This window comes from Emys orbicularis, chromosome 13, assembly GCF_028017835.1.
Source record: "Emys orbicularis isolate rEmyOrb1 chromosome 13, rEmyOrb1.hap1, whole genome shotgun sequence".
Lineage (NCBI taxonomy): Eukaryota > Metazoa > Chordata > Testudines > Emydidae > Emys > Emys orbicularis.
Window position 1 is genome coordinate 36,406,587 of NC_088695.1, and position 10,687 is coordinate 36,417,273.

The following is a 10,687-nucleotide window of genomic DNA, read 5'->3' on the forward strand; positions in this document are numbered from 1 at the left end:
CCAAGTTTCCCTCCTCAGCAATCTGATTCACTAGTTTGTCTGCCCATGTGCCTCTCCCTGAAATAAATGCAGAGACATCCTGCTTGTAACAGACTGACTAATGCAAGGAATGCCAGCAATCTCAGTGTCATGCCAGCTGTTTCCTGCCTGAACAAAGGTAAATGGAAACAAGCTCATTCTGGTGCTAATTTACCTGGCTCTGCCAAGTGGAACAACAAAAGAAATGCAGCTGTACAAAGCCTTGTATTAACTCTCCCTATGGTAATTAAGTGATCACAGCAGCGCGTACAAGCACATTAGGACCACATGAATTGCTGTACTAGAAATCTATCTAGTCCAGTATTCTGTGTCTCGTTAGAGAAAAGTGCAAGAAACCCTTTGTAATTCACCTGGTCACCTGTGGAATGCTACAGCAGGTGGCAGTAATCTCTCCTGACCACAGCTGGGGTTCATCTTAAGCCCCTCTGAAGCACAAAGGGCAGCTATCCCCTGTAATATTACTAGCCTTGTGTAAGAGCAGAATCTGGTTTTAGCAGTGTGTCTCATGTTTTGTTAAAGGTGTTTCTTAGTGTGTGAATTTAGTGCTTCTGGAAGATGCTGGATTAACAGTCCTGGACACTGACGATGCCTTTCTGCAACTACACCAGAGGCAGCAGTTCCTTCACATTGGCTATCCGTTATGGTTCAATGTTGGGACCACTACTGAGGCTAGTTGGTCTCCGTGGCCGAGTCAATCTTGGGCCAGTCGAGGTTACCAATATTAGTGATTTTTAAAAATGTATTTTGGATACCTCTCCACTGGGGCTTGAACTGAGACCCAGCAAATCCCTTCCACATAAGCTATTGAACAGCCATCAGAGGAGACTAGGTCTCAGTCACTGAGGGATTGCTCATCCTTACTGAATTTGAACCTTTCTCCCCATTGCTAATTCCCCATGCCATCCAATCTCTTGTCTGTTCCTTTTCTGAAACGGACTGAACTCTTAGCTAGACTGGAAGGTGAGCTGACAGCCAATTGAAGGGTCAAATGCCAAGAGTCCCAAAGGAGTGGGGCTCTGTAGACCACAGCTTGTTTTCTTTGTAGCCAAAACGGCTGGAACTGTAGCCACTGAAATCCAGCTCCTCTTCCCCTGGGGGGAATGTTGCATTCTCAGACACTCTTTTGTGTTGTTACATAACACATGCTCTAAGGATGACTAAAAAGCTTGTGCAAACTTTTTGTTTCTAATTTTGTGGTCTCATATCCATAACAACATAGGTTCAGAATGAAATTTACAAATACCTCCATGTGCTAGGTACTGTATCTCTGAGAGGCAAATAAGTGACTGCTACAAACAATGCACTTGTTAGTAACAGATGTGCAAAGACAAATACATAGGGACAAAGCTTCTCATGTCACTCCAGCCTGTATGGCCAGCTAGACAGAATACGATGTAACATGCTGTAACATGATGTAAAATGCTTCATCATTTTACCCCTGTGGTTAGAATATTGTCCACTCTGGCCCATTCTTATTTGACAAAGTTCTTTCTTTCTGTAGGGCCTGATTCTGATCCCATTAAAGTCAACGAGAGTTTTGCCACTGGCATTAACTGGAGCAGGATCAAGCCGATCATTACTTGATTTTCTTAGGTAGGAGACAGCAGGCCCTAGTAGTTAGTGCTCATGACTGAACATGAAGAGATCTGGGTTCCAGAGCCAGCTCTGCCACTTTGCTGACCTTATGATCCCACTGGTTGGCCGCTCTGTGCCTCAGTTTCCCCATCTGTAAAATGGGGTTAACTCTATGTACACACCTGGAGGTCTTTTTTTGAAGGTGCTCAGCTGTGGCCCTTTGATGACCAGTTTATGGCAGCTAAGATGGTGGAACAGTGCTGCCACTTCGTTGGGACACAGGGGTCTGGGGGGGTGGGGTGGGGAGAGCAGCGTTGGTGGTGAAGGTTTGAGTCCCTTGTTTTCTGTGCTAGTGGGCCAGGAGAGACAAGGCAGGAAAAGATTTGGTGTAAGGCGAAACCCAGAGTTGAGATGGCTAGTTCCATTGCTTTTGCCTTCAGTTATCCCTGGGGAGGCTGGGCTGTCAGCACATAAGGATCCAGCCTTCTCTCCACAGCCATTAATGTTGGGTCAATGGTTGGAAGAGTGCCCCATCCACGACTTGGTCAGGAGGGATGAGGCCCTCACTTTGTGGGCATTACCCAAACCTGGCTGGAGGACCAGATTTGGCACCCTGTGACAATTCTACCCAAGATCTCTAGTGCCAGGGGTGTTTCTGGTTTCCTTGCTGAGTCGGAGGCATGGGAGGGGATTAGGGCAGTCTGGTTTGGTAGAGGAGAGTTTCTGGTGAGACTTTGGAGCCCAGCGGCAGCTCTGTTTGGGGCTTTGCCCAAAGGGTCCATAGGGGCTTTGGGACAGAGGGGTCCAAACTCTGGCAGGAGGCTGTTTACCTCCACCCAGGCAGTCCCTGCCCAAAGCCCTGGCTGCAGTCCCTGCTGACTGTCCCACATCTCTTGGGGGGCAGTGCCCTGGGCCTGGGCCAGGCCCAGTTCCAAGGCACCAGCCAGCAGGCAGACAGGGCTCCCTCCTTCAGCCTGCTGGGGGGATGCCCCGGAGAGCAGCGCCCTTCCCCCGGCCCAGCAGCAGGGGGTGACACTGCCGGCTACCGCTAAGAGGCAGCTGCCCAGCAAATCGCCCCCCACGCCTGCTCCTTCCCTCTCCGGCTGGGTCACTGAGCGCAGCGCCGGGCACCCCCGAGTGAGGCACCGCAGAGCGCTGGGTCTGAGCCGCCCGGCTCCCCCCGGGGAGTGGGATCCCAGCTGGGGCTCCTGCCCTCTTGTTAGCGGGACGGTAACCGTGAGACACCCCCTCGCGGAGCGCCCAGCCGTGGGAGCCGGGCTCCCTTCCGCTCTCTGGCTGTGCTGGACTCAGAGCTCTCCTGCGGCTGGCCGCCCCCTTCCTTCCCTCCCCTGCCCGCTCCGCTTACCTGTTCACACGGGCGCCTCCATCCGGAGTAACTCCCACCCAGAGCCCGGAGAGGGAACGAAAGAAGGAGGGGAGCGCTCCGAGGGCACCCGGGGCTCTCTTCTGCTTCTTCCCCCGGTCTTCTTCCTGGAAGGGCCGTCCTGGCTTCCCTTCTTCGCCCTGCGAGGGAGGAGACACGGCGGATGCAAGCCAACGGAGCAGCTCAGTGCAGGCACATCTCTGGCTAGAGGGGGAAGTTCAGGGGCGGGTGAGTTCATCCAGTGGGAGAGGACTGGATCCACTGGGGATCACACAGCAGCTGGAGGTAGAGGGGCACTGGGGCTCTTGGGGAAAGGTTAGATCCACTCAGGATCCACTGTGGGCGGAGTGGGAGTAGATCTGGGAAATTGTTAGAGCCACTGGATATCACACAGTATGGGGGGCGGGGACACTAGATGTTTTGGGAAGTAATTTAATCTCATCAGGATCACACATGCTCTAGGGAAGGGAGTAGATCCACAGGGCACCACATGGGAGCCAGTGGGGGATGACATTGTTTTGTTGGGAAAAGGTTCCGTCTACCAGGAATATCATGGGATCCGGTGGAAATTGGCTGTTTTGGGGAAATTATTAGATCCACTGTGTGCTCACTCAGCGTCTAGTGGAGGGTGTGAACTGGAACAATCAGGAGTTGTTTTGATTTACAACGGGTTGTACAAGATCTGCTGGAGATACTACTGGACAATGACATGTTCATAGATCCAAGCAATAGTGTCACAGCATATGGAGGAATGGGATGGTCAAAGCAGGATGACTGAATCCAGTGGGAGAAGTCCAGATCTGTTGAGGATTTCACAGAACTAGCTGAGGGGACTGAGTGGGAGATGGATGTCTAGATCTGCTAGGGATTTTCACAGGCATCTTTTGGTAGTCTTGGGATCTACTTGGAAGGGGATCAAATTATTTACATTTCTTCAGCCTATCTCATTGGATCTAGTAGCACCGGAACCACAAGCTACAGTCACAGGAGCTGTGAATTCAGAAGTCCTGTTCAGGATTACTTTGAAGCAGGAATAACAGTGTTTAGTGAGAACTTTGGAGACTGTCCCCCCAAAAAACATTCACTAGAGGCTGTTAAAGTGATCTGAAGATCCAGGTGCCTCTTTCCCAAATCCCGGGCTGCTAACTCTCCATACAGCTCCCATATCTCTAAACAAGTCCCTTAGAACCAATGCCCTACTCTAGCACCTCTGTGATGGGGTGTCTACCCAACAGAGGTGGGCTTGGGGGGCCAATTAATCCACCTGTTGCACATGGAGGGTGGGCCAGGCCTAATTAAAGATGAACCCCAGCTGGGTTGAAGCTGGGTGCAGCTATAAAGAGAGGAAGCCTGGAGCAGACCAGGGCTATAGGAAGAGCGTGATGAACTCTGTAGCTGTTCTTTTGGTAACAGAGAGGCCTGTGGGGAACAGAAAGGCTCCTGCAGGGAAAGGAAGAAGCCTAGGGAGGAAGATGTTGGATTAGAGCACGCTCCTGTGGCTGACCCTGACACAAGCCAGACATCTGGGGTGAAGCCTTGGGAGATGCTGCTTATTACAAAGAGTCCAGGAAGGAGCTGGGGAAAAGACTGAAGAAAGGCCTGTAGTAGGAAGGCATCCAAAGAGGCAGTGTCTGATAGAGCAGACCTTGGCTGCCCATCCTAGGACCCATGCACTGGGAACCAGTGTAGAGAGTGTGTTTGTGTTTCCCCACCAGCGAGATGGCCTGAGGCCCCCCAACGTACAGGGCTGAGGATGATTTAAACCCTGAGGAAAGGGTGGAAGGACCATGCAGCCGAGAGTTGGAGCTGAGAACCAGATGTAAGGACTTTGGATTTTTTTTGTTGGATGTTCTGTTGCCCCAGAAGGGGGTGGAACTACAAGTGACGGGGTGGGAGGAACAAGTTGTGAGAAGAGAGACTCCCACAGGACCAAAACAAACCGCTGACCGAGGGTGCTAGAGCAGGAAATCCAGGAGGTACCAGGGTGAGTCCCCTCTTTTGCAATCTCATTATATTGTTTTCTCTGCTGTGCATGGTAAGATTTGTATGAACTACCCATTATGAAATGGTATTGCACTACACAGTGCATCTGGTCAAGGGATAATCTACTTCAGTGCTCTGTCTCTGAGAGTAGCTGCTTCTGTATGTTTCAAAGGAGAATATAAAATCCCTATGCTGTCATCAATAGAAACTTCTTCCTGATCCCAGGTGATAATCATTTATACCCTGAAGCATGAGGATTGACAGCCTATTTTACTTTACATCAGCTGCAGATGCTGAATTTATTCATATGTGTCTGAAACTTTTTGAATCTAAGCGATTTCCTTCAATAATATCATGTGACTGTTCGTTCCAGTGCTTACCTTTATGTTGGGTAGAAAAAAAAATGTCTTGCTCCTTCTCCTAGAGTAGAGTATTGCAGTGTGGGGGTGGAGGGGGTCAGGAAGAAACCAAGACCCAGGTCCTCAAAACTATTTTGGTGCCTAGCTCACATTAAAATCATGTGTGCAATCAATGGAAGTTAGGTGCCTAAATATTTTTGAGGATCTGGACCCAGGTGCTAAGCCAGAGCTGCAGGTTATCTGATACAGAGGTGATATGGCTCTGAAGGGAGATGAAGTTTGATACCATGGTATCCATTGTGATTACATGTCCTCACCCCTGGGACTAATCTGTTTACTCCTTAACAGAACACTAATTGGATATGTAACCTGATATGACTTCTGGCTGCTCCTGGGCTGCAGTAACTAGACACCTCTCCTCAAAACGTCCTTCCCACATGAATACCCAATGGATGCCCCACCCCACTCCACCCCCAAATACTCCAGTCCTAACCTCCCCCAGCAGGATTTGCTGTAGCAAAGCGTTCTGGCAGAGCTAGTCTTAGGGGAAGCTTGACCCATGTGGTCACACAAAGCACTTGGAAACCTGGCGCTGATGCGGGGAGAGGCATATGGGACTGTGGGGTGCTTCAGGGTATGTCTACTGCAAGTGAATAGTTAAAAATGAGAGTCGAGCATGCATGTTGGGATGTGGAGTGGGAGGGGAGTATGTGGGAGAGGAAGACAGGTAGGAGACCTTGAGGGAGGAACTGAAGTCTTCTGTAGAGAAGGGTGAAATTGCAGGGAGGTGGAAAGCAATTGATGGAATAGGGGAAGGTGAGGGAAGGAAAGATTGGGGGAGGGTAGTGATGGAGAGAACATCTGTGAGAGGAAGAGAACATAATGTATGGAGAGGGATGGAAGGAGAGACATTAAAAAGAAAGCAGAAGATACCCAGTTAAGCAGTAGAGGGAGGGATATTCTGTTATAAAACACAAACATACAAGTGTGTAAACCTGTCTGGCCATACACCTCACTGGAGGTGCAGCTCACAACATTCTGCCATAACTCTGCCTCTAAGCATGTGTGCAACGAACACATATGTGTAAAATATGCTGCCTGCACATTCAAGCTTCTGTAAACTGAGCAGCACTGTCAAGGTGTCCGAAGGAGTGGCTAGCTTTGAGGTTGAGTGTTAAGTCACCGTGTAATGCTCTGCCCTTCCCATTCTGAGATCTCAAAGCACCCGACTTCACAAACGCTAATGAAACAGAACAACACTCCTCTGGGGTGGATACGTATTATCGTCAACTGGCCCGTGCAACCTCACCCAGTGAGTCAGTGGTGAAGCCAAGAATAGAACCCAGCTCTCCTGACGCCCAGTCCTGTGTTGTGATCACTGGGGCCTGCTGTACAAAAATCACACCTTAAACTAACTTGATTTGTGTGTGCCGCAGGGGGCCCACAAATATGTTTGGTGCCGGGCCCACAAAAAGTTAATCTGGCCCTGTGTGTGCGTGACAGAGTTATTACTTAAACATTTTGCTGTGCATGTGTAGATGGCAGCCTGATTAAAATATGGTAGGAGTATGTGATGTATAGAGTTGTTAAATCCTGTTCTGAACCTACTTAACCACTGCTAGCAAGAGGCATGATTAAACAACTACTTTGGGGCTTAGAGGAACCCATTCCAGAACTGATTCATGATTTAATTGCAGATTGCTTTAGAGAAAAACTAGTGAAATTGTGCCAGTGGCCCATATTAGTAAACTCGCCTCGGAGAAATGGAAACCAGTGATGAAACGATTTGTTCAATTACTTATTTTTTAAAAAATCAAGGAAATAAATCACACCTTATCCTTCTGATTCCAAAATCACTTTACAAACTGCGTGTACACAAGCATCACATCAACCCACCATTGAAATGCAGTCCCCTCTGGGGTTGAATAAGGCAGTTGTTTAACAGGGCACAGCAAAAACCACACAACACTTCTGGACAGGAAGTGGAGGATGCGATATTCTAATGAAACTGCTTAGCAGAATTATCCCAGTTGCAATTTTAGTTAGGATACCTGTACTCCTATCAAAAGTGCCATGGGATATTTGACAACAACAGGTGGTCAGAAAGAAAGGTCCACTTTTTTACCTCAGTATGTGTGTAGCTGGCGTTAGAGAAGAACTAAGCGATGGTGGGAGGGAAAAGGAGGCTTCTAGATTCCAAGTTGCAGAATGCTGGATACAAAGAACACCTGTGTGCATCGCTGGCTTCTGTTGTGATAACTGGGCCTACACATTTACCCAAATTGTGAGTTTGAGTGAAAGTTCATAAAAATGTCATCATACCCCCTCAACATTTGTTATAGGTTATGTCTGTTGGAAATTAGGCCTAATTGGTGGATAAAATAATTCCACCCATTGCTCCCTTTTGGGGTCCTTAAAGAAAGACATGGAGAAAAAGTGGCTCCTGGAGTGAGTTTCACTCAGGTTCTCTTGCAACCTTAAGATGACTTCTTCCTGATTCTGAGATGTCCAGACCAGATTGGTCATCTGAGTCCCTCTCTCTGGCCCAAACGCCCTCTGGGATGCCAGGCTTTGTCAGCTCTCCCTCCGCGCCCCCACCCACCCGCGTTCTTTTCCTTCCCCACCTTATTTCTTTTTCCTATCTCTCTCCTTTTGCTTCTGTTTAATAAGTATGGCTTAGCTGGCCAAGACTGCATATTTGCAACATTGCAGTAGGCCTGCAGCTAAAAGCAATACACTAAACCGCCCAATGCTGGTACAAGTTTGCCAGGTCTTGAGCTGACCAGACTGTGTGCTGTGCCTGTGTTTGTCCAGAAGCGAGATTGCAAGTGAAAGTTAACACCAAAGAGAGAAACTGCATTTTTTTGTCTTTGTTCTTTTTTTCCCTTTTCGTGTGTCTTGTTTTGCCTCCTAGGAAATGAGATTGGATGTTAACAACAATGACCACTCCAGCCCATCGTTGAGTAATTTCTCTCTTCCCCAAAAAGACATTTTGTTATTACCACCTTTAATAGCCTGTAAGAGAGGGTCAAATAAGGGGGGTTTCCTTCTAAAGACTCCCTCTAGCTAAAGGGAACAAGGGACGTTGTTCAAATGAGAGCCTTACTTAATACTTTACATTTCAAATGCTTTAACAGTTTTTTTCTCCTTTTCTGTATCTGTAATGAAAGGTTAAAGGGAACTTTTCATGGAGCTTGCCACGACACTAAGCAGGCTGAGGTCTCTGTATATCAAACCCTGCTGCACCCCCCCCGCTCCTCCGGCCGTGCCCGCCGCCCCCCATGGCTGCCGGCCGTGCTGCGGGCCACCAGCCTGCGCCCCCCCTCGCTCCTCCGGCCACGGCTGCTGGCCGCGCTGCGGGCCGCATGCCGCGCCCCCCCCCCCCGGTCCTCCGGCCGTGCCCCCCTGCTCCTCTGGCCATGCCCGCTGCCCCCCCATGGCTGCTGGCCGCGCTGCGGGCCGCCAGCCTGTGCCCCCCCTCGCTCCTCCAGCCGCTTTTGGAAAGGCGGGGGAAGCGGCTGCTTCCCCTGCACCCCGCTAGCTACGCTACTGAATTAATACTGCAATTCTAACTGACTTGAAAGAGTTTTGTGGCCGAGTAGCAGACGTCACTCTGAGGGATCTGTAGAAGCAATGTTGTGAAGGAGTTTTCTCTCTGCATTTGCGCCCGCCCCAAGCATTCAAAAACCATGAGTCAGGCTCCCCAAAATCATGATTGGTTTAAAAATCACGTCAGCTCCTTAAACTACAAATTTCCCTTCTGGTTTCTGAGCTTCTAGGTGCCCTCAAGTCACATTTTCCAGCTTTTCTCCATGACAACGAGGGTTGGAAACTTACATTTCATTTAAAAATAACAGCTGAGATTCTCTCCTAATCGCATGATGCCAGCAGATGGGACACTAAAAAAGCGACTCTCACAATTGTGAATCTAGTGCTATTTGGTGCAATGTTGCACCTGAAAGTCTACCCCCTCCCGTGACACCGTGCCCTCCTACAGCCGTACGGAAGCACGGGCTCCGTACCAATGCAGGATGCTGCTCACTGAATTCCCAGCATCATTTCCTGCAGTGCTGGAACCCCCTTCCAAGCGCTGATTAGACCATGCCCTGCTTGGCTTATGAAAATGGGAGGCAAAATAGCCTGAGGTAGGTGGGATGGGGATGGTGTTCAGACAGAAATGAGAAAAAAATTTCTTTTAAAGTGCCTGAAGACTACGCCCAGGATAATGAGACTATTAACTCAGGCCTGTTTTGCAAAGCAGCCATAGAACTGCCTTGGGAGACAGCCACAGAGCTTCACTGGGATGCAGCCAATGCTGTCATCTGAAGCAAACTGCCTGCACTTGCTGCCAACAAAGGAACAATTAACATTCAAAAGATCTTTGAAGTTAACTTGAATGTGCCTGTTAGGAGACCATGGTGACACAGGTCGCCTGAAAAGCTAATCTAACCACTACAGGGGCCAGTTGACTATTAGTCAAAGACCACAGAGGAGCCTTTAAAACTGGCCAAAAGATGTGGAAGTTCATTCTGCTGTAAGTTACACTAGTTCAATCCTCACTGAAGTCAGCGGGACCACCTAGGGATAACTGAGTGAAGGATTCAACCCGCTGCTTTTGGGAAGAAACAAAGTGTGACATGCTGTTTTCTCCATTTCTCTTGTGGTTTTTAATGAGACACACATTGGTGGAAGATTGCCAAAGACAGCCAGGAAAACTGAACTACTACTATAGTACAGAGAGGAAAACCTAGCTTCGGTGTGCTTCCTAATGGCTGACTTTCCCTGATGAATATAGATGCAAAAAACATGAACACAAATTTTGGCCATGAGATAAGATGGGCTTCTCACTGAGGTTGTGGCTAGGGTGGGGCTCTTTGGAGGAAGAAGCTCTTCTGATCATTTGATATGTTTTATCTATCTGTTCAGTCCCCTTGAATCTCACTCAAGTCAGCATTCTATTTTTAGATGCTAAAGAAGGCATTTGACCAGGTTGAGAGGAACCTCTGTCACTTAAGACAGAGTGGGCAAGTAGCTTAGGTGCAGAACCAGCAACCCTCCAGTGGCCAGGTCTAAGGCTACATTTATATCTCCAGATGAGAGCAGAGAAGCCTTAATGGAACACAGAATCCAGCCACAAGGAGGGAGAGAAATTGTGTAGGCTAGTAAAAAGGGAGCACAACTTGGAATAATGGGTTAACATGAAGAAAGGGAAAATCTAGGGTGAACAACAGGAAATACTTTGATAGATCAGTTGGCATATGGAATAGTTTCCCAAGAGATGTGATGGTGCTGGAAATGCTGCCACTTGGGATATTTCAAACTTGGCTTAATAAAACATTAAATGTCC